Source organism: Symphalangus syndactylus, chromosome 6 (assembly GCF_028878055.3).
Source record: "Symphalangus syndactylus isolate Jambi chromosome 6, NHGRI_mSymSyn1-v2.1_pri, whole genome shotgun sequence".
NCBI lineage: Eukaryota > Metazoa > Chordata > Mammalia > Primates > Hylobatidae > Symphalangus > Symphalangus syndactylus.
This window is the reverse complement of record NC_072428.2, coordinates 18,881,480-18,908,216: the sequence shown is the minus strand read 5'-3', so window position 1 is coordinate 18,908,216 and position 26,737 is coordinate 18,881,480. Positions and strand designations below refer to the sequence as shown.

The window sequence follows — 26,737 nt, the reverse complement described above, 5'->3', positions numbered from 1 at the left end:
GCCTCTATTACAGCTGTTTCTGTTTTTGTTTTATTCTGTGTGTGGGAGAACATTTGACTGATGGATTTTATTTTCTTAATCCGTATGACATTCTTTTATTATTAAACCTCTTTCTTATAAGAAGCTGATAAAGTCAAATTTCTTGGCTCATGCATTCTGATCTTGGAGGTAGTCACATTCTCTAAATTATAAACGGTTTTGCTCAGATGGAAGAAAGTTCCACTTGTTTTTTCACTTTAAGGCATCTGCTGAGATGTCTAGGTGTGCATACTCTTCCTGCCATTTCCATCCACTAAGATAATGACCGTGTTTGGCATAATCACAGCTTCTGAAGGACTGTACTGTTACTAGGCTAAATTTATTACTAAATTCCAGGAACCACTTCCTACTCACAAGTACATTCAGAGGTACATATTTTGATATTTAAGTCTTTTTTATATTCCTGTCATTTGCCCTTTTGCCCTAAGAAAATTTCAAGGTAGAGTTTTTAGTGCCCTTGAGAAACATCATAAAATTTTCTTCATATTAAAATATCAACTTGTTTGACTTGCAATCCTGCCATAAAATATAGGCCCACACTCAGAATATTAAGGATTCTAAGAAGAGAGAGACAGAGAAAGGGGAGAGAGAGAGAGAGAAAGAGAGAGTGCAAGCTATAACCTAAACATATGATTGTATATGATTGTACAAAAAGACATTAGAGATTAAAAACTTAACAGCTGTAAACCAGGAAAGCTATAATGGAAATAAAGCATTTCCAATGCAAGCAGCTGATAAGACTGTAGTACAGAATGGATAAGAAAACTACACACCTGGGCAAGTGATAATATTTATCTTGGTACAAATGTATATATGTAGAATACTCTCAGCACAACAGTGTTTTCCCTAGTGCTTTATTTTTATTTTTCTCCTTGTATAAAGCTTTTGAAAAGAAGAGACACACTTTCTAAAAGCATATACTGATATAAATATGTATGTTGGATATTCTGCCAGTGCACTATCAAGAAGTTGAAAAATAATTTGAAAACTGTTTTTAAAAATGTATTATTTCAACAGATATTTAGTGAGTTATTATATGCCTAACACTCTATTAAATGCTGAATGGCAGTCAACATAGATATTTGTCACTATTTTTCATGGCATTTATCTTCTGGAGAAAGAATGAGATGTGAAAAAATAATTTTTATAAGGTGTGGTAAGTGTTAGAATAAGAGACATACAGAATATTAAGGGAACTCCTAGGGATATTGGAACATACCACCTATTCTTTCAAACTGGTAAAGTCAGAGGGAACATCAGGTAGATAAAAAAGACATGTTGAAAATTGTGAGGCCTAAGAAAAATTGTAGAGTTTCAAAGAGTCACAGGAATTCAGATTGGCTAGCAAGGAGAGTACCAGTGATGGGAGCACTGGAAGGGGTTCTGGAGATTTGAAAGTCACTCATGAGGAGGTGGAAGTATGAAACAAAGCCAGAGCCAGGTAGAGGCAGACTCCTATTGAAGGTTCTTCAATTAGGCAGACATTGGAGGATTTTAAGCAGAAGAGTGAACTGATTAGATTTGTTGAAAACTACTCTGTAAACTGCAATGAAGGGATTGGAGTGAGGCACATGGATGTGAGGAGACCAGTTAGGAGACATAAAGTGGAATAAGTGAGCGACCATAAGTATTTTACAGTAGGTAGGAGTTGGTGAGATGGAAATCTAAGTAGTAAATCTTAATGTACTTGCCCAGACACGTATAAATGTCTAGAGCCCTCACTTTCTGTTTTAAGAACATGTAAATATTCTCCATGAATTTATCCTCTTATAAGAAGTTCATGAATGCTGGGAGTCCATTCAGTTCAATGAGTCACAAAAAATTATTTTAACTACAATTTTTTCTTTGAACATCATTTTATCATTTTATAGTTTGGAGGTGGGTTTTGAAGCCAAGGTGGTATAAATGGTGTGTTAGTACATTTTCATACTGCTAAGAAGAAATACCTGAGACTGCGTAATTTACAAAGAAAAAGATGTTTAATGGACTCACAGTTCCACTTGGCTGGGGAGACCTCACAATCATGGTGGAAGACAAAGGAGAAGCAAAGGTATGTCTTACATGGTGGCAGGTAACAGCATGTGTAGGGGAACTGCCCTTTATAAAACCATTGGATCTTGTGAGACTTATTGACTACCACAAGAATAACGTGGGAAAAACCAGCCCCCATGATTCAATTATCTCCCACCGGGTCTCTCCCATGACAAGTGGAGATTATGGGAGCTACAATTCAAGATGAGAATTGTTTGGGGACACAGCCAAACCATATCGAATGGGTTTTATTTACTCCTTAGCAAATCTTCAGAAGTTTCCCAAATCTCTTTAGGATATATCGGCATAAGGTATTCTTAGTTTTCATATCTGAGTATTCAGTCATTCAGTGAAATAGGAAAGCCCCTACTTTAATATTTTGTCTCAAGCACAGGTTGTCTGCTCTGGTTACTACTGTTGCTTGGGCCAAGACCTTCATTTAAGTACGTCTGACTTGCTACATGGAATGTAAAAGTAAATAAAATAGATTGTATTTTCCCAATATGGCCATACAATATCTCACATCCCATATGCTCTTTTGAACATTACTTCTCTGTCATCCATATCTGGTACCTAACTGCCCTTTCCTTGAATTAGGGTTGGTTTGTGATTAATTTGTATCTAATTAAATTTAGAAGAAATAATGCAACATAACTTCTAAGACCTAGTCATAAAATACATATAATTTCTGGCTTGCTGCCTAGCAAATGTATCTTTGGACCCCTGAGCCATTATGTGAGAGCTACCTTAAGAGTGCCATGCTATGAGAAAGTGCAGGCCTCAGAGAGAGGCCATGTGTGGGTTCTAGTCACCAGCCTTAACTGTGATCCCAGGCAACAGCCAGCATTGGCCATTGGAGCTCTTTAGATAATTCCAGCTCCCTTTCTTCAAGACAACCCAGCCTTTACACCTTTCCAGATAAGGCTTTAGACACCATGAGGCAGATCAAAGTTTTTCTTGCTATATCCTCTAAGCACTACAGACCCAGAGAGTGCATGAACTTAATTTTTTGAAAATGTTATTTTGTTGTGGTTTGTTATGCAGCAATAGTAACTGTAATAGTTAATATGATTCTCAAATGTTGTGGTTACTGAGGAGAGTTAATTTGTGCCAACAATATTTAAATGAGAAATGCTATCTTATCACAACAAGAATTTGAAAAATAGTACAACAGTCAAGAATGTCAAGACCATTTGTTTTTTCATTTTTTATATGATTGGGTCAAGATGAGCTTTGAAATAGTAGAGAAATAGACATTATTGGCACTAATTAAATTTATGTGAATTTAGTGTTTTCAAAGAAACAGAAAGAACTCCCTACTTCCTAGAATTTGTTTAAAAGGCTATCATTAATTTTCAGGCTTTAAAAAATTTGTTTTATTGGACTTTGCCTCAAAAACAGAAAAAAAAAGTATCAAACACCAGATTACCAATGGATACTTACTTTATTTTATAATGCTGTGAAAAATAAATAATAGATAAGTTATAGGATTTGACAAACTCATAGAATTGCTCATTATAAAATGCAATTGGTTAATTTCTCATGTATTTTTTATTACTGGGTTTTAGAGAAACACAGTTACATGTGGTGTTAAGACTTAACCAAAAAGAGGTAAAACAGACAGTCAGATAATAATGACTTTAATACTCCAAATTGTTTTACTTTCCCCATGGAGTTCTTTATGCTTTATCTAATATTGACTGTGCTACTCTTACATGACATTGTGAATTGTGTAGCACCTAGTTACTTAATACTGTTTTCAATCATCAGGCTTATGCTGTATCTCTCTCTCGCTACATAAGGATTTACAAGCAGGAGATAAGTTCAGCCAAAGTTATGCATATCAATTCTGAAATGGTAGATGAGGCTTGGTCCCTTCCTTTATGCAAAGGAATGAAATGCATTTTGACCGGAGGAAAGAAAGTTGAGGTTGCATGTGTTTCTTGTCACTAATCTCTATTGGGCAAGATTATGTAATAATTTAAATACTGTGTAGATTTTATACAGCATATGCATGTCATATATGCAAATTTAGTTCATTGGAATCTTCACAAAATCCTGTTAGTCTGATGTAAATATAGAGCTGATGAAATATTGCCAACATAGATAATTAAAGAGTATTTCTCTACAAAACCATGCATTCAAGTGGCCATTTAATACATGTTCTTCTTTATACTATTACAATGCATTGGTGATAGTCTGTGTTGCCTTTCCAAGTCTTTTGATTATGTGATATCTGTAATTTGGGAGACTTTTTATTCACAAACTATGGAAAAAATTGTTGTTATAATTAAAAATAAAACAATAACTAAAATGTACTGTATTGGTAGGCTTATTAAACTATGTTTGAAACCATGAGAATTTAATGATTTTTATAACTACTTTTCTTATAATAAATATTTTTGATGACTTGGCACCAAGTTAGTAATTTTGAAATTGCAGTGGGTCATCCTCTAGACATAAAAGCTCAATGGCAATAGAGATCAGAGGTGTTCTGATTGTCTGGCTGTGGCTGTTTCTCAGTTCATTGCACTGCATCTTCTGGCCTTGCCACTTCATTGAAACTATTTTTTTTTTTTCCTTTCTTTTAGGGTGCCAGTGATCCTAAGGTTGTTGAATTCAATGGAAACCTTTCAGTAGCACTTGATACAGCAGATCCACATTCTTCTCTTCATTGTCAGGATATCAGCCAGTCTGTTTTTTCCTCTTGCTGTCTGTTACGGCTCATTACCATGCCCTTTGCTGGATACTCCTCCAGTAGATTTCCAAATGCTGGAAGTATTGAAAATGAATGAATAAGTAAATAAATATGTTTTTGAAAATTAAAAGAGAATGTGGTAAGTATTAAAATAGATACAAAAATGAACCTGAAATGGTTTCTGACTTCAAGCCCACTTTAATATAGAGCAAATAGTAAGGTGGGTATTAATAACCATAAAAGGAAGAGTCAGTAACCTACACAGCCTTCCCATCTTGCTTCTATTCTCAGGTCTCTTCAAGTCTATACTGCACACAATAGCCAGCGAGGCATTAAGGCACTAAAAAGATAATGTCTTAGCATACTGGGACCCCTCCAGTGGCTTACCACCTCAGCGAGGGTAAAACTCAACTCTCTAACAGAACCTCCAGGGTCCTCTGTAATGTGACTTCTGGCTGCTTTTCCAATCTCATTTTGGACCATTCTTTCCTCTTCAGCTGCACTGGGTCCTTCCTGTTCCTTAAACACTCCAGCTACAGTCCTACCTCAGCCTCTACTGCATTTCTCTCAGGTTTCCCTAGGGCAACGCTTTCTCTCCTTTGGAGTCTCCACATCATCCTTGGGAGGGGATTGTGTGGCCAAGAAATAATCACATTGTCTTGTGCTCCAGAAGCTCGACCTTGTTTTGAATGGAGTCAGTTTAAAGTAAATACCAAGTGGAAAAGAAGTTACAAAAGGTAAGAAAGGGTATGGCTTATGTGGAGGTTCATTAGTTCTACCACTTTCAAAGAATTTGTAGGGTACAGTGGCTAGATGTAGGAATCTGAATTGCATTTCCTTTTTGTTACTAGTGATTGGAGCTCCTTCTCTTAAGAAAAGGTGCTCTCCTTGCGATAGTTTACTGAGAATGATGTTTTCCAGTTTCATCCATGTCCCTACAAAGGACACGAACTCATCATTTTTTATGGCTGCATAGTATTCCATGGTGTATATGTGCCACATTTTCTTAATCCAGTCTATCGTTGTTGGACATTTGGGTTGGTTCCAACTCTTTGCTATTGTGAAAAACCAAACACCGCATGTTCTCACTCATAGGTGGGAATTGAACAATGAGAACTCATGGACACAGGAAGGGGAACATCACGCTCCGGGGACTGTTGTGGGGTGGGGGGAGGGGGGAGGGACAGCATTAGGAGATACACCTAATGCTAAATGATGAGTTAATGGGTGCAGGAAATCAACATGGCACATGGATACATATGTAACAAACCTGCACATTGTGCACATGTACCCTAAAACCCTAAAGTATAATAAAAAAAAAAAAAATACAGAAAAAAAAAAAAAAAAAAGAAAAGGTGCTCTCCAAAGAACAAGATATACAGACCCCAAAGCCTTGCTTAGCCACCCATTCATAGAAATATATATATATATATATATATATATATATAATGTCAGACTTAAGGTGCCTAATCTGTTCAATAAATCCTAGTTCCTCAATATTAAATGGAAATGATTATATGTTATATATATATATGTATTTGTATAAAATCATCATTAATTAAGTATTTAATGAGCATCTGTCTGTAGCATCTAAAGCAGGTTGTTATTAGTTAAATGGTAAGCTATTGTGTAAATGAATTCAAACAAATGATATTGAGGTCAGCTAAAACTCACTGACCATTTGCTTTGAGTTTGGGGTTCATTCATTCTTCTAACTTTATGGCCATTATTCGTTTTTTAAAAATAAGCAGTTATTGTTAGTTTAGCACAGCTTGGAGAAGGTAAAATTCTTAAAGAAACAGACAATAAATCAATTCACTAGAAACCATTACTGGTTTGCAATAGAGTGAAATAATTTAAGCCCCTGGGAGATGATACTACTGATAATAACTGCGTAGATGATGATGATGGTGCTGATGATAATTAACATATACTGAGTATTTATTATGCCCATGTAATTGTGAAAACAAAGAATTTTATTCTCAAATAATGCTGATATAGGCATCATTATTATCCTCATTTTAATGACGAGGGAAAAAGCACAGAGAAGTTAAATAACCTTGACCCAAATTGTGCAGTAAACTGACAGAGCCAGGACTTGAATGAAGGCAGTCTCTCTTCAGAGTCTAGAAATTCTGACACTGAGATGTGTGTCAAATCGATAACACATTTATCAAGTTAAATGCAATTAGAATATATGGAATATATTTTTATAGAAATATTTACCAATTATGGTGTTATATTCCCAATAGTTTAATTAGGGGAAATCCTGATATTGGTGTGACCGATTTTCTAGAGAATAGTAGTTATAAGGTGAAAGGTGGAAGGCGAAGAAATGATTGGCTAACCTGTGTCATTTTTAGATCCAATTTCCATGAATTTTTGAACCCTCAGGAATAGAATTCTTGTTTGAACGAGTTGATTTTGAGTGAATCACACTTTGGGAATTCATCATAAAAGGTAGTCTCAATCATTCCTTGAGACAGAGGGACTAATGTAGTTTGATACATTGCTAGCATGCTCTGAATCCCCACCACTGTCAAGATTTTGAAAGACATAAAAGTAGTTTTCAAATATTCAAACCTGGGCCTGGGGGAGACTCCGAGTCTCACAATTTGAAAATAAATAAATTGTGTCAAGTGTTTACTGCTCAAATCCTCCCTGAAAATTGGCATGTCATATTTGCAGGAGAAAGTGGATCCTTCATGTCAGTTTCCAGTAATAGCAAAGAAAGAGTATTTCAGATATGCAGTATTATAAAGCACAGAAAGCATAAGAGAGACTGCTGCACAGATTATGTGTCAAAACTAAAAGTTAGCCAGTCAGTGCAAAGAAAATAATTTTATTTTTATAAATCTGTCTAGTTTTACATTTCTTACCATTGATGCTTCCAACTCTGAAGTTATAGCAGGTCCTACAAAGAAACAAGAGTAAAAAGTGTAGACAGTGATTCCCAAGCAATTTACTAATACAAAGTCCATTTAATTATTTTATTTTGAAAAGTATTATTACATTTTCACATTGTGAATGATGCAGACATCACAAAGGCAAACATCACAAAGTCTCTATAGACTAAAACACGAAGTTTGCATGCACTGATATTTTCACTCCTACTCTTCACAGTAATTATTTATCAGCAGTTTTGAGTTTATCCTTGCAGTTTGCTTTCTACATTTTGCATATCTATACATGTGCATATATATATATAGATATAGATATATAGATATACATACATACACACACACACACACAGATACATACATAATGATGGCTTTGGGCATAGTCTCAAAAAATTAACAATGTGTCTTATACATCGTTTAATGTTATGATTTTCAAGGGCAAGATGATGTTTAAAGATAAGTATGCATAGGCCGGACACGGTGGCTCACGCCTGTAATCCCAGCTCTTTGGGAGGCCGAGGCGGGCGGATCACGAGGTCAGGAGATAGACACCATCCTGGCTAACACGGTGAAATCCCGTCTCTACTAAAAATACAAAAAATTAGCAGGGTGTGGTGGTGGGCGCCTGTAGTCCCAGCTACTCGGAGAGTCTGAGACAGGAGAATGGCGTGAACCCAGGAGGCGGAGCTTGCAGTGAGCCGAGATCGCGCCACTGCACTCCAGCCTGGGCGACAGAGCAAGATCCGTCTCAAAAAAAAAAAAAAAAAAGTATGCACAATAATTTACTCAACCAATTACATATTAATTAAGATTTAGTTTATTTCTCATTTTTAGTTCACAATTTTGCTCTTAAATACAATTCTGTAGAAATTTTATTTTCAGCCATGATAGGGTAACTGCTTCCAAACTTGCCGTTCTACCATAAGCAACTATAAAATCGAATAAAATATGTGAGGCAACTCTTTTGAGGCGTTGGGCAGCAGGCAGTACAGGAAGGTGATTCTTGATAAATGGTCCTGATAAGTTCCCAGACTTTATGCTGGAGAGCACTTTCCAGAATACTCGGTAGAGGGCTAAATCCCAGAAGAACAAGCTCTTGCTGAACTGAGAATTTTATTCAACTGAGGTTACTGAGGCAGCTGGAATTTGGAATGGATGGAAGCTATACAGGGAAGCAGGGCCCAGAAGTCTGCCTGAGCTCCCTGAGGGTCATTCAGGTGCCAGACTACTAGGCATGGGACAGAACTACAATTAGCCTAGCAGAGAATGGCTGCTGTCAAGATGAGCACTGAACAGTTGATACCAGATATAGGGAAGTGCTGGAAAACAATGGAGTTACATTCCAGTCAGAATGGGTTTTATAATATAAAACATATATTGTAAATATATTCAAGGTCTTTTAGAAATAAATGTACAGAATAAGTAAATAGAAATATTTAGCAAAGAAATAGAATCAATTAAAAATGGTATAGTACTAAATTAAAAGTAAATCTCTAGAAATTACTCAATCTGTAAAACGTTTCTACAAAAGTGTTGGGGGGGAAATGAAGAGTGATGTGTGGAAAATATTATGTTATCTGACATACTGGTAATTGGTATAACAGAATGACGGTTGAGAGAGAAGAGGCAGAAAAAAAAAGGAATGCCCCAAAATGTCCTAAAGTTCTTGAAAATAACCCTAAAAGCCAAGTGTCAGAAAATCCCAAGTAGGATAAATACAAGAAAACTTACACCTATAAAAATAAAATGTTTTAAAAATGTTCGACTCTGTCAAAATGTTTTAATACTTCACTTTGCTAATCTCAGTAGAAATATAAGTAAATCCTTGATTTTGCTCATTTTTACACATGATATCTAGAGGGAAGCAATTCACTTTCTGTAAGAAGCAATATAACTTTATAAATTATAGTTTTGTAAGACCCGTATGGCATAAAGAAGTCTGTGGGATTCCAAGTTTGTTAAGGAATTTTTTTGTTTGTTTGTTTTTGTTTTTGCTTCTGGTCAGTTGAAAACAAAACTCTGGTGTTAGGCATATCTGGATACTGATTGAAAGTCATGCCTTGTGAACAAAAGATACTATATCCAGAGAAATTCTAATCCAAATATTTAAAATAAAAATGCAAAAAAGAAACTGTGTTAAGAGCTTTAAAATAAATTTATTTTTTTAAAGAATCTCCATACTGTTTTCCATAATGAGTGTACTAATTTATATTCCCACCAACAGTGTATAACAGTAGCCTTTCTCCACATCCTCACTAGCATTTGATATTTGTTTTCTTTTTGATAATGACCATTCAAAATGGGGTGAGATGATATTTCATTGTGGTTTTGATTTACATCTCCCTGATGATTAGTGATGTCAAATATTTTTTCATATACATATTGGCCACTTTTTAGATTTTCCTTTGAGAAATGTCTATTCAGATCTTTTGTCCACTTAAAAAATTGATGATCATGATGATAATTGCTATTGAGTTGTTTGAATTCCTTACATATTATGGATATTAACCCCTCATCTGATGCGTAGGTGCAAATATTTCCTGCCATTCTGAAAGTTGTCTATTCATTCTGTTAATTTTTTTTCTTTTGCTGTGCAGAAGCGTTTTAGTTTGATAGAATCCTATCTTTCTATTTTTGCTTTTGTTACCTGTGTTTCTGAGGTTATATCCAAAAAATTGCCCAAACCAATGTCATGATGAATTTCCCCCATTTTCTTTGAGTAGTGTCATAGCTCAGGGTCTTAAAATCTTTAATGCATTTTGAATTGATTTTTGCATAAGATGAGAGACGGGTCTAGTTTTATTCTTTTGCTTGTGGATATCCAGTTTTCTCAGCACCAATTATTGAAGAGACTCTCCTTTCCCCAATATGTGTTCTTTGCACCTTTGTAGAAGATCAGTTGGCTATAAATGTGTGAATTCACTTCTCAGTTCTCTGTTCTGCTCCATTGATCTATGTGTCTATTTTTATGCCAGTACTTTGGTGTTTTGATTAATATTGCTTTGTAGTATATTTTAAAATTGGATAGTGTGATGCCTCCAGCTTCAACCTGTTTGCTCAAGATTACTTTGGCTATTTAGAGTTTTTTAATTGTATACACATTTTAAGTTTTTATACAGATTTTAGGATTTTAAAAACATTTTTTGTGAAGAATGTCATTGGTATTTTTATAGAGATTGAATTAAGTCTATAATTTATGAATGTTTTAACAGTATTGACTTTTCCAGTTCATGGACTTGGGATATTTTTCCATTTATTTGTGTCCTTTTCAATTTCTTTCATCAGCATGTCATAGTTTTGATTGAAGAGATCTTTCATCTCCTTGGTTAAATTTATTCCTAGGTATTTTATTTTTTTGTAACTATTACAAATAAGATTCGTTTCTTGATTTCTTTTTCAGATAGTCTACTATTAATGTATAGCAACACTACCGAATTTTTGTGTTGATTTTATGTACAGAAACTTTACTGAATTTGTTTACTGCTTCTAATAGATTTGTGTGTGTGTGTGTGGAGTCTTCAGGGTTTTCTATAGACTAGATCAAGTTATCTGCAAACAAGGACAATTTGACCCTCCTTACCAATTTGTAGGCTCTTTATTTCTTTCTCTTACTTAATTGCTCTGTCTAGGACTTCCAGTACTATGTTGAATTAAACTGGTAAAAGGGGGCATTATTGTTATGTTCCAGGTGTTAGAGGAAAAAAATTTAACCTTTCCTTTTTCAGTATTATGTTAGCTGTGGGTTTGTCATATGCAGACTTTATTGTGTTGAAATATATTTCTTCTATCCTTAATTTGTTGAGTTTTTTTAAAATCATAAAGAGATGTTTAATTCTATCAAATGCTTTTTCTGCATCTGTTGAGGTGATCATATGATTTTTGTCCTTTATTCTGTTAATGTGATGTATCACATTTATTGATTTGTATATGTTGAATCATCCTAACAACCCTGGGATGAATCCCACGTAATCATGGTAAATAATCTTTATGATGAGCTATTGATTTGGCTTGCTATTATTTTGTTGAGGTTTTGTTTGCATCTGTGTCCATCAAGGATATGCTATATGATCAGCAATCCCACTAATGGGTATGTAGCTAAAGAAAATGAAATCAGTATATCAAAGAGATATCTGCACACCCATGTTTGTTGCAGTACTACTCACAGTAGCTAAGATATGGAATCAACCTTAGTGTTCATCAACAAGTAAATGTACAAAGAAAATGTAGTTTATTTACATAATTAAGCATTATTGAGTCATAAAAAAGAATGAAATCTTGTCATTTGCAGCAACATGCATGAGCCTGGAAGACATTGTATCAAATGAAGTAAGCCAATCACACAAAGACAAATATTACATGATGTTACTCCTATGCGGAGTCTGAAAGGTTGATCTCATAGAAGTAGATAGTATAATAGTTGTTACCAGAGATGGGAAAAGCTGAGCAGGAGGGTGATGGGGAGAGGTTAATCAATGGTACAAAGTTACAGATAGATGGGAAGAATAAGTTCTAGTGTTCCATCGCACAGTAGGGTGACTCTAATTAATAATAATACAATGTATGTTTCAAAATAGCTAGAAGAGAGGATTTTTAATGTTCTTAACACAAAGAAGTAATAAACGTTTGAGTTGATGGACATGCTAATTACACTAATTTGATTATTGTACGTTTTATACCTGTATCAAAACATCACACCATACCCCATAATGATACACAATTAAGTGGCAATTAAAAATAAAAATAAATTTAAAAGTGTTTTTAAATGCCTTATTATTTTTGAGCCCTAAATGGAAAGGTAAGCCAAACAACTTTGTGATTGCAGTGATTCAATTCTAGAAAAATTTTTGGCCATTGGCACAATGATTAGACATTATACATTCTGCCATTTCTTTTTCCTATCATTCTGCAATTCCTAATAGAAGCATATTGAACTTTTATATTCTGTTGCCAGTGATAAATAATCATTTTTTAAAAATTGGTAACAGTGTTTTCATTTCTCTGTGCTCCATTTTGGTTGATTTCCTTAGACACCAAATTCAGTTTAGTAATTCTCCCTTCAGCTTTGTGTAATCTGCTCTTTATTAGATGCACTGAGTTTTTATTGTCAATTACTGTATTATGTTTTACATTTATGGAATTTTTATTTGATTCTTCAGTAGAAAATGTACCTACTCTTGTTAATACTACATGGTTATTTGATTTCGTTTCCCCTTCTTCAGTGTATGTCTTCGATTATTTTAAACAGATTGTTAAATAGATTTGTTCTTAGTATTCTATTATTTGAAGTTCTTTCCTTGAATTTTTGCAATACTTAATCTTGCTCATGCTAGTTTATTTATGTGGGTCTCAATTATTTTAGTTTGAGCCCATAGCTGGTGAGAGTGTTTTTCTTTGTGCGGGTCCTATGAACCTTCTGATATGGAAGTGTTTTTACAGGCACAGCTCATTTCAATCAGATCAATAGACGTTTCAACTGTTTGACTGTTTGATACTAGTTTTTGTTAATTTCTCAGCAATATGCTCACTCACTTCATAGTGTGAATTTTTATCTCACATCCATATGTGGCATTTGGCTTTGTGTTTTTACCTGATGTCTAGAAAAATGAAAGCCCATAGAAGAGGGCTAATATGTTATTATTTAATACCGAGTATAATCACAAGAGTAGAAATGTGAAACAAGGATAGCGAAACAGTACAGAAAAAGGAGTCAATGCAAAGATGTGTTATCTGTCTGCCCCCTGCTAAGTGTGACTAATTGCTTCATCCTTGGAATCGTGCCTTCAAGCAGCCTTTTAAATTATATATCAGCAGTGTTGCTGTGAGTGTATCTACCACAGGGCAAGGAGGGACAAAGAAAAGATAAAGAATTTGCTTACAGGATTAACTGGATCATCTTTCCCTTTGGTTAAAAGTGCAACCCATAGGAAGGATAGATAGATAGATGATAGATGATAGATAGATAGATAGATAGATAGATAGATAGATAGATATAGAGATATAGATATAGATATAGGTATAGGTATAGATATAGATATGTATGTGCCTAGAAATATTCTATACCACATTGTTTCTCATGCTTAACAAAAATGCCCCAAGGAGGAGGCAGAAAGCGTGCAAGCAGGAGGTGAGAGTTATTGCGTGATCAGGAGGTGATCAGGTAGGTCTTGTCTGGGTAGCCAGGAGCTACCAGTAGTACAGATACTTTGGTCACCTTGACCCTAAGGATCTCTTGGTTTCCTAGATTTTTGAACTTGGGACGAATGCAAGTAATCATTAGGGCTGGTTTGGTTTAAAGGCAAGTGTGTGATTCTGGGGGCTACATAATGCAATCTAATGTATTCAGCTTTCATTTTCCAATGGGTACATTTTTTCTTTACTTTCCCCTGGATAACTGATAATCTTTCTTATTTTATACATGGGCGATAGTATACAGTTCTAGTTACTTTATTTTATGGAGGCGGTAGCTCTGTGATGTTCCAGATGTGATGCTTAATTTCTAAACTGCAGATCTCCAGCCTCGTCTCATGCAAGGGTATTTTTTGACAGGGTATTTTAATGAACTAGTGAGAGATGATCATCCATTTACTTGTCTTCCCTATTTCACAGGGAATGATCAAATAAGAAACATAAAGTGAAATATCTCTGAATATTTTAAATTATTGAATACTATGGATATCCTGTTGTTGTGGTTTGTATTAAAGTATGAAGTTTCAAAGGGGAGAAAAATAAGTACATTCAACACTCTGCAGCTCCAATGGCAATGCCTTAGTGCATAACTTCAGGCATTATCCTACCCAGTTTCTAACAGACAAATAAAGAATATCCAGGATCTAAGAATAATGTCAGCTTGAAGTTCACCTGTGTATTAATTATACATATTTATGGTGTAGTAAACATACACACATAATCAAGAAAGTGGTATTTATTTGTAAAAATGTCTTGCTTTTTATATTTAAAAGTTCTGCTGTGTTTTCTTCATGTAGATCTCATTGCAGATACATCTGCCTACTGTTTTGTGTCAGAACTGCAACACTCCTACAACTATATAAATTGTACAGCTTTCATTACTATGGACTGAGAAAGTATGTTTTTCTCCTCTCATTAACATGGATACAAATGTACTTTCTAAGTTTTAAAGTGTGAATCAGCTAAATTAATATTAACATATTTAAAATAGTATACTTGATGAGGAAAATATAATAAACTTTAGTCACTATTTCTGGTAACTATCCATGTTGTGGCAGAGATTGCAGCTAGGACATAGCTAGAAAAATGGAGAAGTGTTAGCTTGCCATAAAGCAGAGGTTAAAACATAGAGTAGGAATAGATTGATTGACTCTCAAATAAGAGCAATAGTGATTTCTATTTAATTGCCTATGTCTCTCTCTCACATTAGAGGTGATTCTATAAGCACTGAAGTCCAACAAAGCTCTTTTTATGGTTTTTTTTTCCTTATTTAACCACACTGATGTTTTGCAAGGTAGTTCCAGAGGAAAGGTCTTCCACCAGTCCTCTGAAATGAATCATCAGTTGTGATTAATAAACACCAGATTATTGTGCATTATATATGTGGACAGTCATCTTTCCGACGTTACAAATGGATACCTTTAGGCAATAAAGAACTTACAAATCTATAAGCAGCAATTAAGAAATAAGCAAACATTCCTCCTTGATGAATATTGAAGTTAAGAATCTTTTCATATATGAATTCATCATTTAGATATTCTTTTGTGAAGTATCCTATGTTACTATCTGAAGATGTATTATTTTACCTTTCATGTTTTGGTTATTATCCATCAGGAATTGATTCTGTGTAGTTCAAAGTAGAGAATAAAATTTGTGGGCAGGCATGGTGGCTCATGCCTGTAATCCTAGCACTTTGGGAGGCCGAGGTGGGCAGATCACTTGAGGCCAGGAGGTTGAGACTAGCCTGGCCAACAGAGCAAAACCTTGTCTCTACTAAAAATACAAAAATTAGCTGTGTGTGGTGGGCAAACCTGGAATCCAAGTAACTCAGGAGGCCAGGGTGGAAGAATCACTTGAACCCAGGAGGTGGAGGCTGCAGTGGGCTGGGATTGCACCACTGCACTCCAGCCTGGACAACAGAGCAAGACTCTGTCTCAATAAAACAAACTAATGCTTTTTCCTACATTGACATGCAATCGATTGAATACCATCTATTGAGACGATTATAATTTCCATCAATGCATTATACAGACATTTTTATTGTAAAATAGTTGACTCATTGTTAATTTTTATTCACTGGTTTTACATAGCATATTTATGTGTGGCATTTTATTGTATTTAGCTTGCTTGGTTTTCTTAAAACTTATTGAACATATGGCATAACATCTCTTTGGTTTGAAAATTACCATTATTTTCTCCTCAGATATTGCTTTTCTTCGTTGTCTCCTTCTTCAAGGTCTCTAGTTACAAGTATATTATCATTTCCCCACCTTGTCCTGCATATTCATATGCACTTTTATACATTTTTTAACTCCCATCTTTTCTAGATTTTAATCTCTCTCCACTATTTTACATTCTATCTATATTGTCAACTATTTCACTAATTTCTCCTCTTCAATAATCTGCTTTTATAAGATATATCCTCACAATTTATGTCTAGCATCATCTTAAGTATATTTCAATAATAATTTTAAAGTGATTATTACAAGGCATTCAAAGAAAACTTTGTGTGTGTGTGTGTGTGTGTGTGTGTGTGTGTGTGTGTGTGTGTGTGTGTGAGACAGAGTCTTGGTCTGTCGCCCACGCTGGAGTGCAGTGGCGCGATTGTGGCTCACTGCCAGCTCCGCCTCCCGGGTTCACACCATTCTCCTGCCTCAGCCTCCCGAGTAGCTGGGACTACAGGCGCCCGCCAACACGCCCGGCTAATTTTTTGTATTTTTAGTAGAGACAGGGTCTCACTGTGTTAGCCAGGATGGTCTTGATCTCCTGACCTCGTGATCTGCCCGCCTCGGCCTCCCAAAGTGCTGGGATTACAGGCGTGAGCCACCGCGCCCGGCCTCAAGAAAACATTTTTAAAATAAATTTAAAACCTCCTATATCTGTGAGTGCTGGCGCATATCTGCAGTCCCAGCCACTTAGGAGGCTGATGCAGGAGAATCACTTGCGTCCAGGACCTGAGCAATGTAGCGAAACTGTCTCTGAAATAAAATAGTTGTGTTAGTCTGCTTTCAAACTGCCATAAAAAACTACCTGAATTGGGTAATTTTATGAAGAAAAGAGGTTTAATTGACTCACAATTCTGCATGGGTGGAGAGGCCTCAGGAAACTTACAATCATGGTGGAAGGTGAAGGGGGAGCAAAGCATGTCTTGCATGATGGCAGGAGAGAGAAAGGGGAAAGTGACACACTTTTAAACCATCAGATACCATGAGAACTCACTCACTTTCACAAGGACAGCATGGGTGAAACCGCCCCCATGATCCAATTACCTCCCATCAGGTCCCTCCCTCGACATGTGGGATTACAATTCCAGATGAGATTCAGGGAGGACATGGAATCAAATTATATCATTAATATAGATAAATAAAATAATAGCCTCCTCTATTTGCTATTTCTGTGTAATCATTTTACCCAAAATTTAGTGCCTTAAGACAACACTCATTTTATGGGCAACAAAAGTAAAAACATAAATTGGACTATACAGAGCAAAACTGAAAACTTTGCACATCAATGGAAGTAATTAACAGAGTGAAAGACAACCTGTGGAATAAGAGAAAAAATTTTCAAATGATAGATCTGATAAGGAAGTAATAACAAGAATACATTTTTAAAAAAAAAACTTCTACAACAGCAGCAACAACAAAACCTGAATAAAAAATGGACAAAAAAAGTGAAAAGACATTTCTCTAAAGAGGATATATAAATAGCCAACAGCATTTGTAAAGATGCTTAACATCACAAATCATCAGAGAAATGCAAATCAAAACCATAATGAGATATCACCTTATACCCAGCAGAATGGATCCTATCAAGAAAACAAAAATTAGTAGGTGTTGGTGAGGAAGTAGATTAACTGAATCCTTATTCACTGTTGGTGGAAAATTAAAATGGTGTAGCTTCTATGGAAAACAGTATGGCAGTTCCTCAAAAAATTAAAAAATATAATTACCATATGATCCAACAATTCCTCTTCTGGGTTTATACCTCAAAGATTGAAGGCAGGGTCTCAAAAAATAGCTGTATGCCTATGTTCATGGCAATACTATTCCCAATAACCCAAAGGTGGAAGCAACCCAAATGTTCATTGGCAAAGGAATGGGTAAAGAAAATGTGGTATACACAGTCAATAATATATTATTCAGCCTTCACATGGAAGTAAATTCTGACACATAGTAAAACATGGAGAACCTTGAGGACGTTATGCTAAGTCAAATGAGCCAGTCGCAAAAAGGCAAGTAGTTTCTGCTTCCACTTACATGACCTATCTAGATTAGTAAAACTCACAGAAACAGAAAGTGTAAGGGTGGTTCCCAGAGGAGGGAGAGCTGAGTGCTGTTGTTTAATGGGTATGAAGGTTCAATTTTGCAATATGAAAAGATTCTGGAGATTGGTTATACAACAATGTGAATATAATTAACACTGCTGAACCATGCACTTAAAAATGGTTAATATGATAAATTTTATGTTATATGTATTTTACTACAATTACAAATTAAACACACACACACACAGTTGTTGACAGTCAAGAATGCAGAAGCAGCTTAACTAACTGAATGATTATGGCTTTGGGTCTCAAGAGTTTGTAGTCATGCTATAAGCTCAGACTTCAGTCCTTCATATGCTTAACTAGGGATGGAAGATCCATTTCAAAATGACGCACTCATGTGACTGTTGACAGGATACCTCAGTTTCTTACTGATTATTGGTACAAGGACTCAGTTTCTCACTACTTAATCTTTTCACAGGGCTGCCTGTACTCATGGCTTGGCACTGAATTCCTCTAGAACAAGAGAGTCGAGAGTGAGACAGAAGCTACAATGAAATTATAACACATCCTGAGAAGTGATCTACCATCACTTCTGTTGTATTATATTGTTCTAACACACCAACCCTCATATATTATGGGAGATGACTACACAGGGCTGAGATACAAGGAGATGAGGATCCTTAGAATTCATCCTGGAGATTGGCTTCTATACCGTCAAAAGCTCATTTTTATTTGTTTTTGTTATGAAATAATATATTGTGCTAATCCACTTATCAAAAATATTTATAAAATACAAAAAGCATGTTGTTATGATTAGAAAGAAACCAAGGAAATCAAGACTTGAGGGGCCAGAATATCTGAAAGAATAGGAATGCTTGAGATGAAACCTACCTTTAATTGCTTTCTTCCTCAGAGTAGTTGCTGATCCGTGGTACTGAACATAGAGGACAAGAGAAAAGCAGTGACAGTTTTCCTGAGCTGAGGGAAAGAAAATTGAAGTTGAGGATTATATGCCAGACCAAGAGCCAACGTATGTTCTTTATTATAATCCCAAACATTGGAGCAGAGAGTAAGATTGTGGATGATGTCTTGAGTTACATATGGGACTACATCACTTCTTTTCTTCCGGCATGTGATGAATATTGTTTGCATAAATGTTTGCAGTAGACTGGAAATGATTCTGAGGTTAGAAGGTGGAAGCTTATTAGTTGTAAAGGAAGGCAAAGTCCACATACTAACAATGATGCTCTTTCATTGTGGTGTTGGCCTTATGTATTATACTTCATTGGAGGCCTCAAATAGGTGAAATTGATACATGGAAGACTAAGGTAGCTCTGGTCCATACACCATCTTTTTTTTTTGTCTAAAATAAGTAAAATTTTGGGCTATTTCATCAGGGCAACAAAAATGCATGGGTTTTCAGTAAATTTGAAGGTATATTTGATACGTTATTATTTATATTTTACATAGAACAGTTGATGTAAAATTCACTTTAGAGGACCCTGATGATACTTCAAAGAGACAGCTGGTTATATTTATAAAGCTATATACACAGTTATAAAAATTTACACAAAATATTTTGATACATGTATAGCTAGTGTGTATATTATTGTTTTATATACATAGATTTGTTTGTAATTTATTTTTGTTGTTTACTTACCATAAGCAGGCACTGTCAGCACTTTGTAGATATTACTTCATTTATTCTCCAGAAAAATTCCTGTGTGCTAAATATATCACTCAAAGCGAGGCTTAACTACTAGGATGTGTGAGCAAAGTATAGAAGTGTGTCTCTCTCAAATGTACTAGGACTGGGTAAGTAAATCAGATCAGCAGGTATTTCCCTTCCTTACAGCCACGCAGAGACTTGATTCCTTCCGTGTTCCCTACTTTAATACCTAAGTTATTGTACCCATTTACATCGAAAAGTAGCTGCCTGAAAGTCCAGGTTTTTAGCTAGCTCAAAGGAAAGACACATACTGCAAAGAGAACATAGAGAGAGAATGCTCAAAATTTTAAAGATTTGGGCATGGAAATGGCTCAGATCACTTTAACTCATATCCCAATGGGGAGAGCATAGTCAAATGATAGGATCTAAATGCAAGGGAACCTGGGATTGCAGCCCAGATGGTTGTGAAAAACTAGCAATTTCTCCTAAATTAGGTGTGGTAGAGATGCTAGTTGTCTCCCAAAATATTCTTCTTTTTTTCTGTGGTAATAGGATCCTGATTTTTTTTTTTTTTCAGAGCAGGAGTGGAAATTTATTTAAAAGGGCTTTGGAACAGGAAGGAAAGGAAAATTTCCTTGGAAGAGACCCAAGCAGGTGCCTGAAGGTCCCACAGAGAGGGGAAGGCAGCTGAAAAAAGGCAGACCCTGACTTTTTGAGTGGGTCTAAGTCCATCCAGAATGGACACCATATTTTCCAGCCTCCTGGGCAGCTAGGTACAGCCATGTAACTAGTGCTGGCCAATGAGACATGTTCTTTGTGACATATCACATATCATCTGTGTACCCTTTACCACACTCTCTTTTTTCCTTCCTTTCTTCTTTCTTGCCTCTACATCAAAATTCTGTGTTCCTTGACTATGAAGTAAAGGCCACAAATGATAGAACAAGAAGATAAAAGGACTCTGATCCCTTGATGCATTAACCACCATATCAGTCCTCTTCCACTTGTTCAGTTTTGTTTTAGAAAAAGCATAAACGTCAATCTTGCTTAAGCCTCCATTACTTTTGGGGTTTCTGTCACCAGCAGCTCAATATAATCCTAACCGATACAATTGGTATTACACTTCTTATGTAAATGACAGACTTAGGCCCAGAGAGGTAAATGATCTTGATTTAGGATATATAAAACCAAGAGAGTGTTGCTCCAAATTCCATGCTTTTCCTCCCGATCTGTTCAGGCAAGATGCAAATAAAAACAAGTAAAAATCTCTTTTGGTAACAATGGGAATATATGCGTGGCTCTTGGGGGGAGAATTTAAACAAATTGTTTACTCAAGTCACTGTATGCTGAAACAATTTATGGCATTCTATCATGGCAGTGCTAGCTTTCCCGTCCTTAGCAAATCTCATCCAGCTAGCTCAAAGGAAGAGATAAAGAAGAAAGTTAGATCTTTTGAGCTAAATGAAACAGCAGATAAAAGCAAACAGGGAAATGCCATCAGTTTAGAAAATAAACAACATATTTATCCTAGTCTGTGCCTCGAATGCCTTAGGAGGGAAGTATACAAATTGAGTGTCTTCCCCCTCTATTTTCTTTGTTGACAATAGATGTTGGGAACATTAAATCTGTCAGAGTGCTTGTGGGGAGATAGGTCAGCTGATCCTTTCCAATGATTGACATCCTTGAGTTTCAGAGAATTGACTAATTTAGAGATGATCTGGTCTTTTGACCTTCAGGCTGTCATAGAGACAGTCATAGAGTTTGCACAGGTTACAAGTTGCTGACTGAGTCTGATTTTTTTTTCCCGGTTAAGAACTGGAGTTGTGCAATAGATAATGGGGGAAAAACGAAAGTTTAAACTGCAGTAAAAGACTTTTCCCCTACTAATAACATTAATATTCTTGATGTGTTCTGAAATGCACATTAGGTATGTAGTTACCACTGTGCTGTGTTATAAAATACTCTCTGTTAGAAATAAAAAAGATACTGTGACAGGAATTCACTTTGGGAGTGTGGAAAAAGCATAGAAAGATGAAGATACTCATTCCAGATCCAGTTCTGCTACTAACTCACCAGGTGTCCTTGGGGAAGGAAATCATCTGAACTTTCTGAATCTCATTTTCCACATCTATCAAATAAGAGCTAAACAACTTTTCAGGGCTCTTTCAACTGTAAAATTAAAAGGAGGAAAATCTGGGATTCTATTATCTCAATTCTAATATAAACTCTTTATTGTGCTAATTTCTGAGAGCAGGAATAACTGTCAATAGAACTACTTTTATCAGTATTTTACCATATGGAGTTGTTTTTGTTTGAGGGGACATGATTTTACACTCATTTTTCTCAATTTCTGTAACACCAAGCTAAGTAATAATGACCAGAATGGATTATCATAATATCTGCTAACAGAAGTTTTCTATAATTTTTAAGAAATTGAAAATTATTTATTAGGTAATAATCATAAATAATTGTTACATTTAATATCATAATAATTATTAAAAATTAATAAGTAATAACTTTAAATTATTTATAATCATTTGCTTAAACCTTGGCTATCATATAATTCTGTGTGAACACTAGGAATGATTAGATAGTGTATAATTTTTAAAATGCTTGTGTTTAAGCACGCATTTGTGACTTTTCTCCATTGTAATTTTTTTGTAAATGATTACTATTATTTAGAATCTAAATCATGTTGATAAAAGGAGCAAAATAGCAGCATTGTAATATATAGGACACCTACAGTTTCTAGGAATGCACTTTCATTTTGTGACTGTTCTTCTCTCTGATTCTGTAAACAAAGAGGGGAAATAGAAACATTCTCCAAATCTCCCAGGGCCCTGTGACCATGAAGCTTAGTTTATTAATCTCTATCTTTCTCTTTTTTTCTCTCTCTACTATATATGTAGTTTATTCTACATGTATAAAATTATTGAGAATAATTTCACCAAAACAAATGTTTCCATCACACAGACTGCAGATATTTGTTTTCTTTTTTATTCTGTATTTTAGATCTCTTTTCATACTATCTGTCAGAATCTTACTGATAAAGCTGAAGCCTCCTTTAACTCCTTATGTATCTAATTCCCTTCCCTATCTCCTGAATATAAATCCTATCCTAAAAGTGTTACAAATTCCTCACACTTACAAACAATATATACACTAGCTCTTTATTTTTTTTCATTAACATTATCTTTCTGGATATATCCTTCTAATTATTATTATCTAATGGTAGAGGATGAGGATTTTGCTGAACATCCCAGGCACCACAGGACAGCTTCCAAAACAAGGAATTAGTGTCAAAATACCCCTAAATACTGCTAAGGTTGAGACACCCTGATTACCCAAAGTAAATATTTTAATTTTATCTAATTAATTTAATTGAAATCCTAAGTATGTATTGCTAGAGAGAAAAAAGCAGACACTTCACACTGACTTACTTCCTCCAAGTGGAGAAACACAGTACCTCTAACTTGTAGAAGAAAAAAAAGTGTATGAAAGCATTATTGACGAACGCCTCTCCATATATATCGTAGAGAACATCCTAATCATTGAAGTATAAAAAAATTTCCACCCTCTTGCTTTTAGCAAGAAAAATTGGAATTTCATATTTAACTTGTTATAAGTATCCATTTTAACTTAACTATCAAACTGTGTCAATCACTCAACCACTAAAATAAAATAGGTCCTTCTTAATACTGTGCTTTTTTTCCACATTGTAACAAGTGGATGTATAAGAAACTAGACACCAATTTAGAAAAAAAAAAAAAAAAAAACTTGTTAGTTTAACTACTCACTTTATTTATTTATTTATTTATTGATACGGAGTCTTGCTCTGTCGCCCAGGCTGGAGTGCAGTGGTGCGATCTCCATTCACTGCAAGCTCCGCCTCCCGGGTTAACTCCATTCTCCTGCCTCAGCCTCCCGAGTAGCTGGGACTACAGGCGCCCACCATCACACTCGGCTAATTTTTTTGTATTTTAATAGAGACTGGGTTTCACCATGTTAGCCAGGATGGTCTTGATTTCCTGAACACGTGATCCGCCCGCCTCGGCCTCCCAAAGTGCTAGGATTACGGGTGTGAGCCACCACGCACGGCCTCAAACACATTTAAATTTACCGAATTTATGTGTACAATTCAATGATTTTTAGTAATTTACTAAGTTGTGCAATCATCAGCATAATCTAGTTTTAGAATATTTCCATCATCCCAGTAAGATCACTCATATTTATTGACAATTATTCCCTATGCCCTCTCCCTGTAAGCCCCAGACAACTGCTTAGCCTACTTTCTGTCCCTATGAATTTACAATTTTTTAGACATTCGTCATAAATGAAACAATTCAATATGTAGTCTTCGTGTCTGGCATCTTTTTCGAATACATTTTACATATTTTTCACAGGGAACTGCAGAAATCTGCTTTTATGATTTTGGTACAAGTTTTTGGTAGAAGACATTAAGTTTTAGGGTGGGGCTTTTAATTGTGAAGGTTTAATATACTGAGCTGGAATGGAGATCACTGAATAATAATTACAAGCTACACGTTGAAATTATTTGAGAGCATGTTCTCATTTTGTAGATATGTTTTCTAGAAAACTGTTTTTATTTTCTATTGTTTTTATGTTTTCATTATTGTCTTGTTGAAAGTGTTATGCAACCTAAACTCATTCAATACCCAAGTTGAATACTCATAATAAGATATGAGTATGTCTTACTCCTTGGCTGTTAAGCAAAGAAGCATATTTTCAACACACCTCACATTTTTTTTCAGTATATTTCAAAACATTCATTTATTGTGAGGACATTTCAAAATATTAATCCTTTCTAAAGTGATACAGAGGGGAAAACATGAAGGAAAATACCTCTTCATGGACATAACATCATATACAGATGTTAGCATACTCTGGTGTTAGACAAAGTATATATTATTTATATTTGTTTTGTTTCAAGTTTAGTCTAGCATGATTATTACTGTCATTTTTCCTAGATTAAAATAAATATCGGATCACCAAAACAAAGTTGAAATACACCAAAACATAAAGAATATATACAATCCTACATAGCATAAGAGATCCTCTTCTCTTTTACAAGAATATTTTCAGGCATCTGAAAACATCAAAGATGGTCACCCTTGAAGGAAGCTGAGGAGTTTTAAAATCTGTTGCAAAAATCTTCCTATTTTAAATTATTCTTAAGACAAAAACCATATAATTTTGTTCTGCTATTGAGCATACTAATTCACAGAGAATTTCAAGAATTTTTTAAATGGAGACATTGTATAGTATTGGACTAATACCTTTTTACTGATCCTTTTTCTTTTCTTAATTAATTTATAATTTATATGCAACAAGATGTAGAGATATTAAGTGATAAGTTTAATGAGTTGTGGCAATTGCTTATACAGCTGTAATCCATACAGAAACCAACATCCACAAGAATCTCATCACCCCAGAAAGTTCTCCCATGTTCCCCTTTTTGCTCCCTTCTCCTCTACCCAAAAGGCAACTAATCTTTGATGTCAATAACCATAGATAAGTTTTTCTTGTTTTGGAATTTCATAAAAATGAAACAAAACAGTATTTACTCCTTTATCACAGGTTTCTTTCACTTGATATAAATGGTTCTCAAATTTTATATAATTTGTGTATTTATATATACATTCATATATGGCTTTTGCTATTTTGATTCTTTTTATTAAACAAAAATTTGTTTATTGATTATTAATTGGTGGCATTTGGGTTATTTCAAGGCATAGTTATTATGAATAAAGTTATGATGAATATTTTTGTATATGTCTGTGGATATCTATTTTCAATCCTCTTAGATAAATAAATACCAAGGAGTGGAATTTAGGTCACAGTTTACCAAAATGATTATAACAATGTAAACATCCATTGCCAGTATATGAAAGTATCAGTTGCTATACATCCTGTCAATATTTAAAACTGTCAGTGTTTTTTAAATTTTAGCCATCCGTATGGGTATGAAATATTACCTAATTGAGGACTAAATTATTACTTCTCTAATGAAAAAATATGTTTTCTGTTGTAGACAGTCCAACTAGTCAAAACCATTGCCCTCTTTCCCTTTTTAAATATGTTTTGTCCTTTTTATTGTTGACTTTTAAGGAGCTTTTAAATGTGTAAATATGTATTTTTTCCAGTCTGTGGTTTTCCTATTCATTTTGTTAAATACATTTCATGACAAAATTTTTCAATTTTGTTGAAACCCAGTTTATCATTTTTTCCTTTCATGATTACTGCTTTTTTCTGACTTATCTAAGCAAGTTTTGTCTCAATCAAGAATTAATATTCTTCTATATTTTCTTTCACATGCTTTATACTTTTGTTTTACATTGAGGTCTATCATTCATCACAAACTAATTTTTATGTATAAAATCAGGTAAGGCTGAAGGTTTATTTTTCCCTAATTTTCAAATCCAACTATTCCATCTCCACTTGTTATTTTTTTGCGAAGCCTTCTTGCTATTTTCCATAATGGCTGTGCTAATTTACATCCCCTCCAATAATGGAGTAAAAGGGCTTTCGCCTGCCTCCATAACATTTAGAGAGCCTTCTCTGAGTGCTGTTTCCACAATATATCACCAAAGAATAATTTAATGGAGTTGTAGCATTTTCTGTAATTAATATATGTTAAAGTGATTAAGCACTACTAACCTCTAACCAGATTTTTCAAGGAGTAGCATATTGGGCTATTATATACAAAGGAGTCATGTATTTCTGTGGCATAATTTCTGTTTTACGTAATTAAAAAATCAATTATGTTGACCTCATACCTTACCATCTTCTAACATTCTTTTTATTTGTCTATACCTGTTTCTAGCAACAATCTTGAAAGAGTTAGTGCCCTTTGTCTTTATTATCAATTATCCCATTCTAAATATGTTTCATACCCGGCACTCTACAATGCATACTTTTCACTTACC

General features: G+C 34.8%; 1 long non-coding RNA gene across 2 annotated transcripts in view; it reads left to right on the top strand.

The window, feature by feature from the left end:
• Positions 1-24,841, top strand: part of LOC134736987 (uncharacterized) — a 125,211-nt gene extending 100,370 nt beyond the window's left edge. For both annotated transcript variants that reach the window (XR_010121491.1, XR_010121492.1), the window contains exons 4-6: positions 1,911-2,089; positions 4,662-5,505; positions 18,600-24,841. This is a non-coding gene — a long non-coding RNA (uncharacterized lncRNA). The remainder of the gene's footprint in view (positions 1-1,910; positions 2,090-4,661; positions 5,506-18,599) is intronic.
• The last annotated feature ends 1,896 nt before the right edge of the window (positions 24,842-26,737 follow it).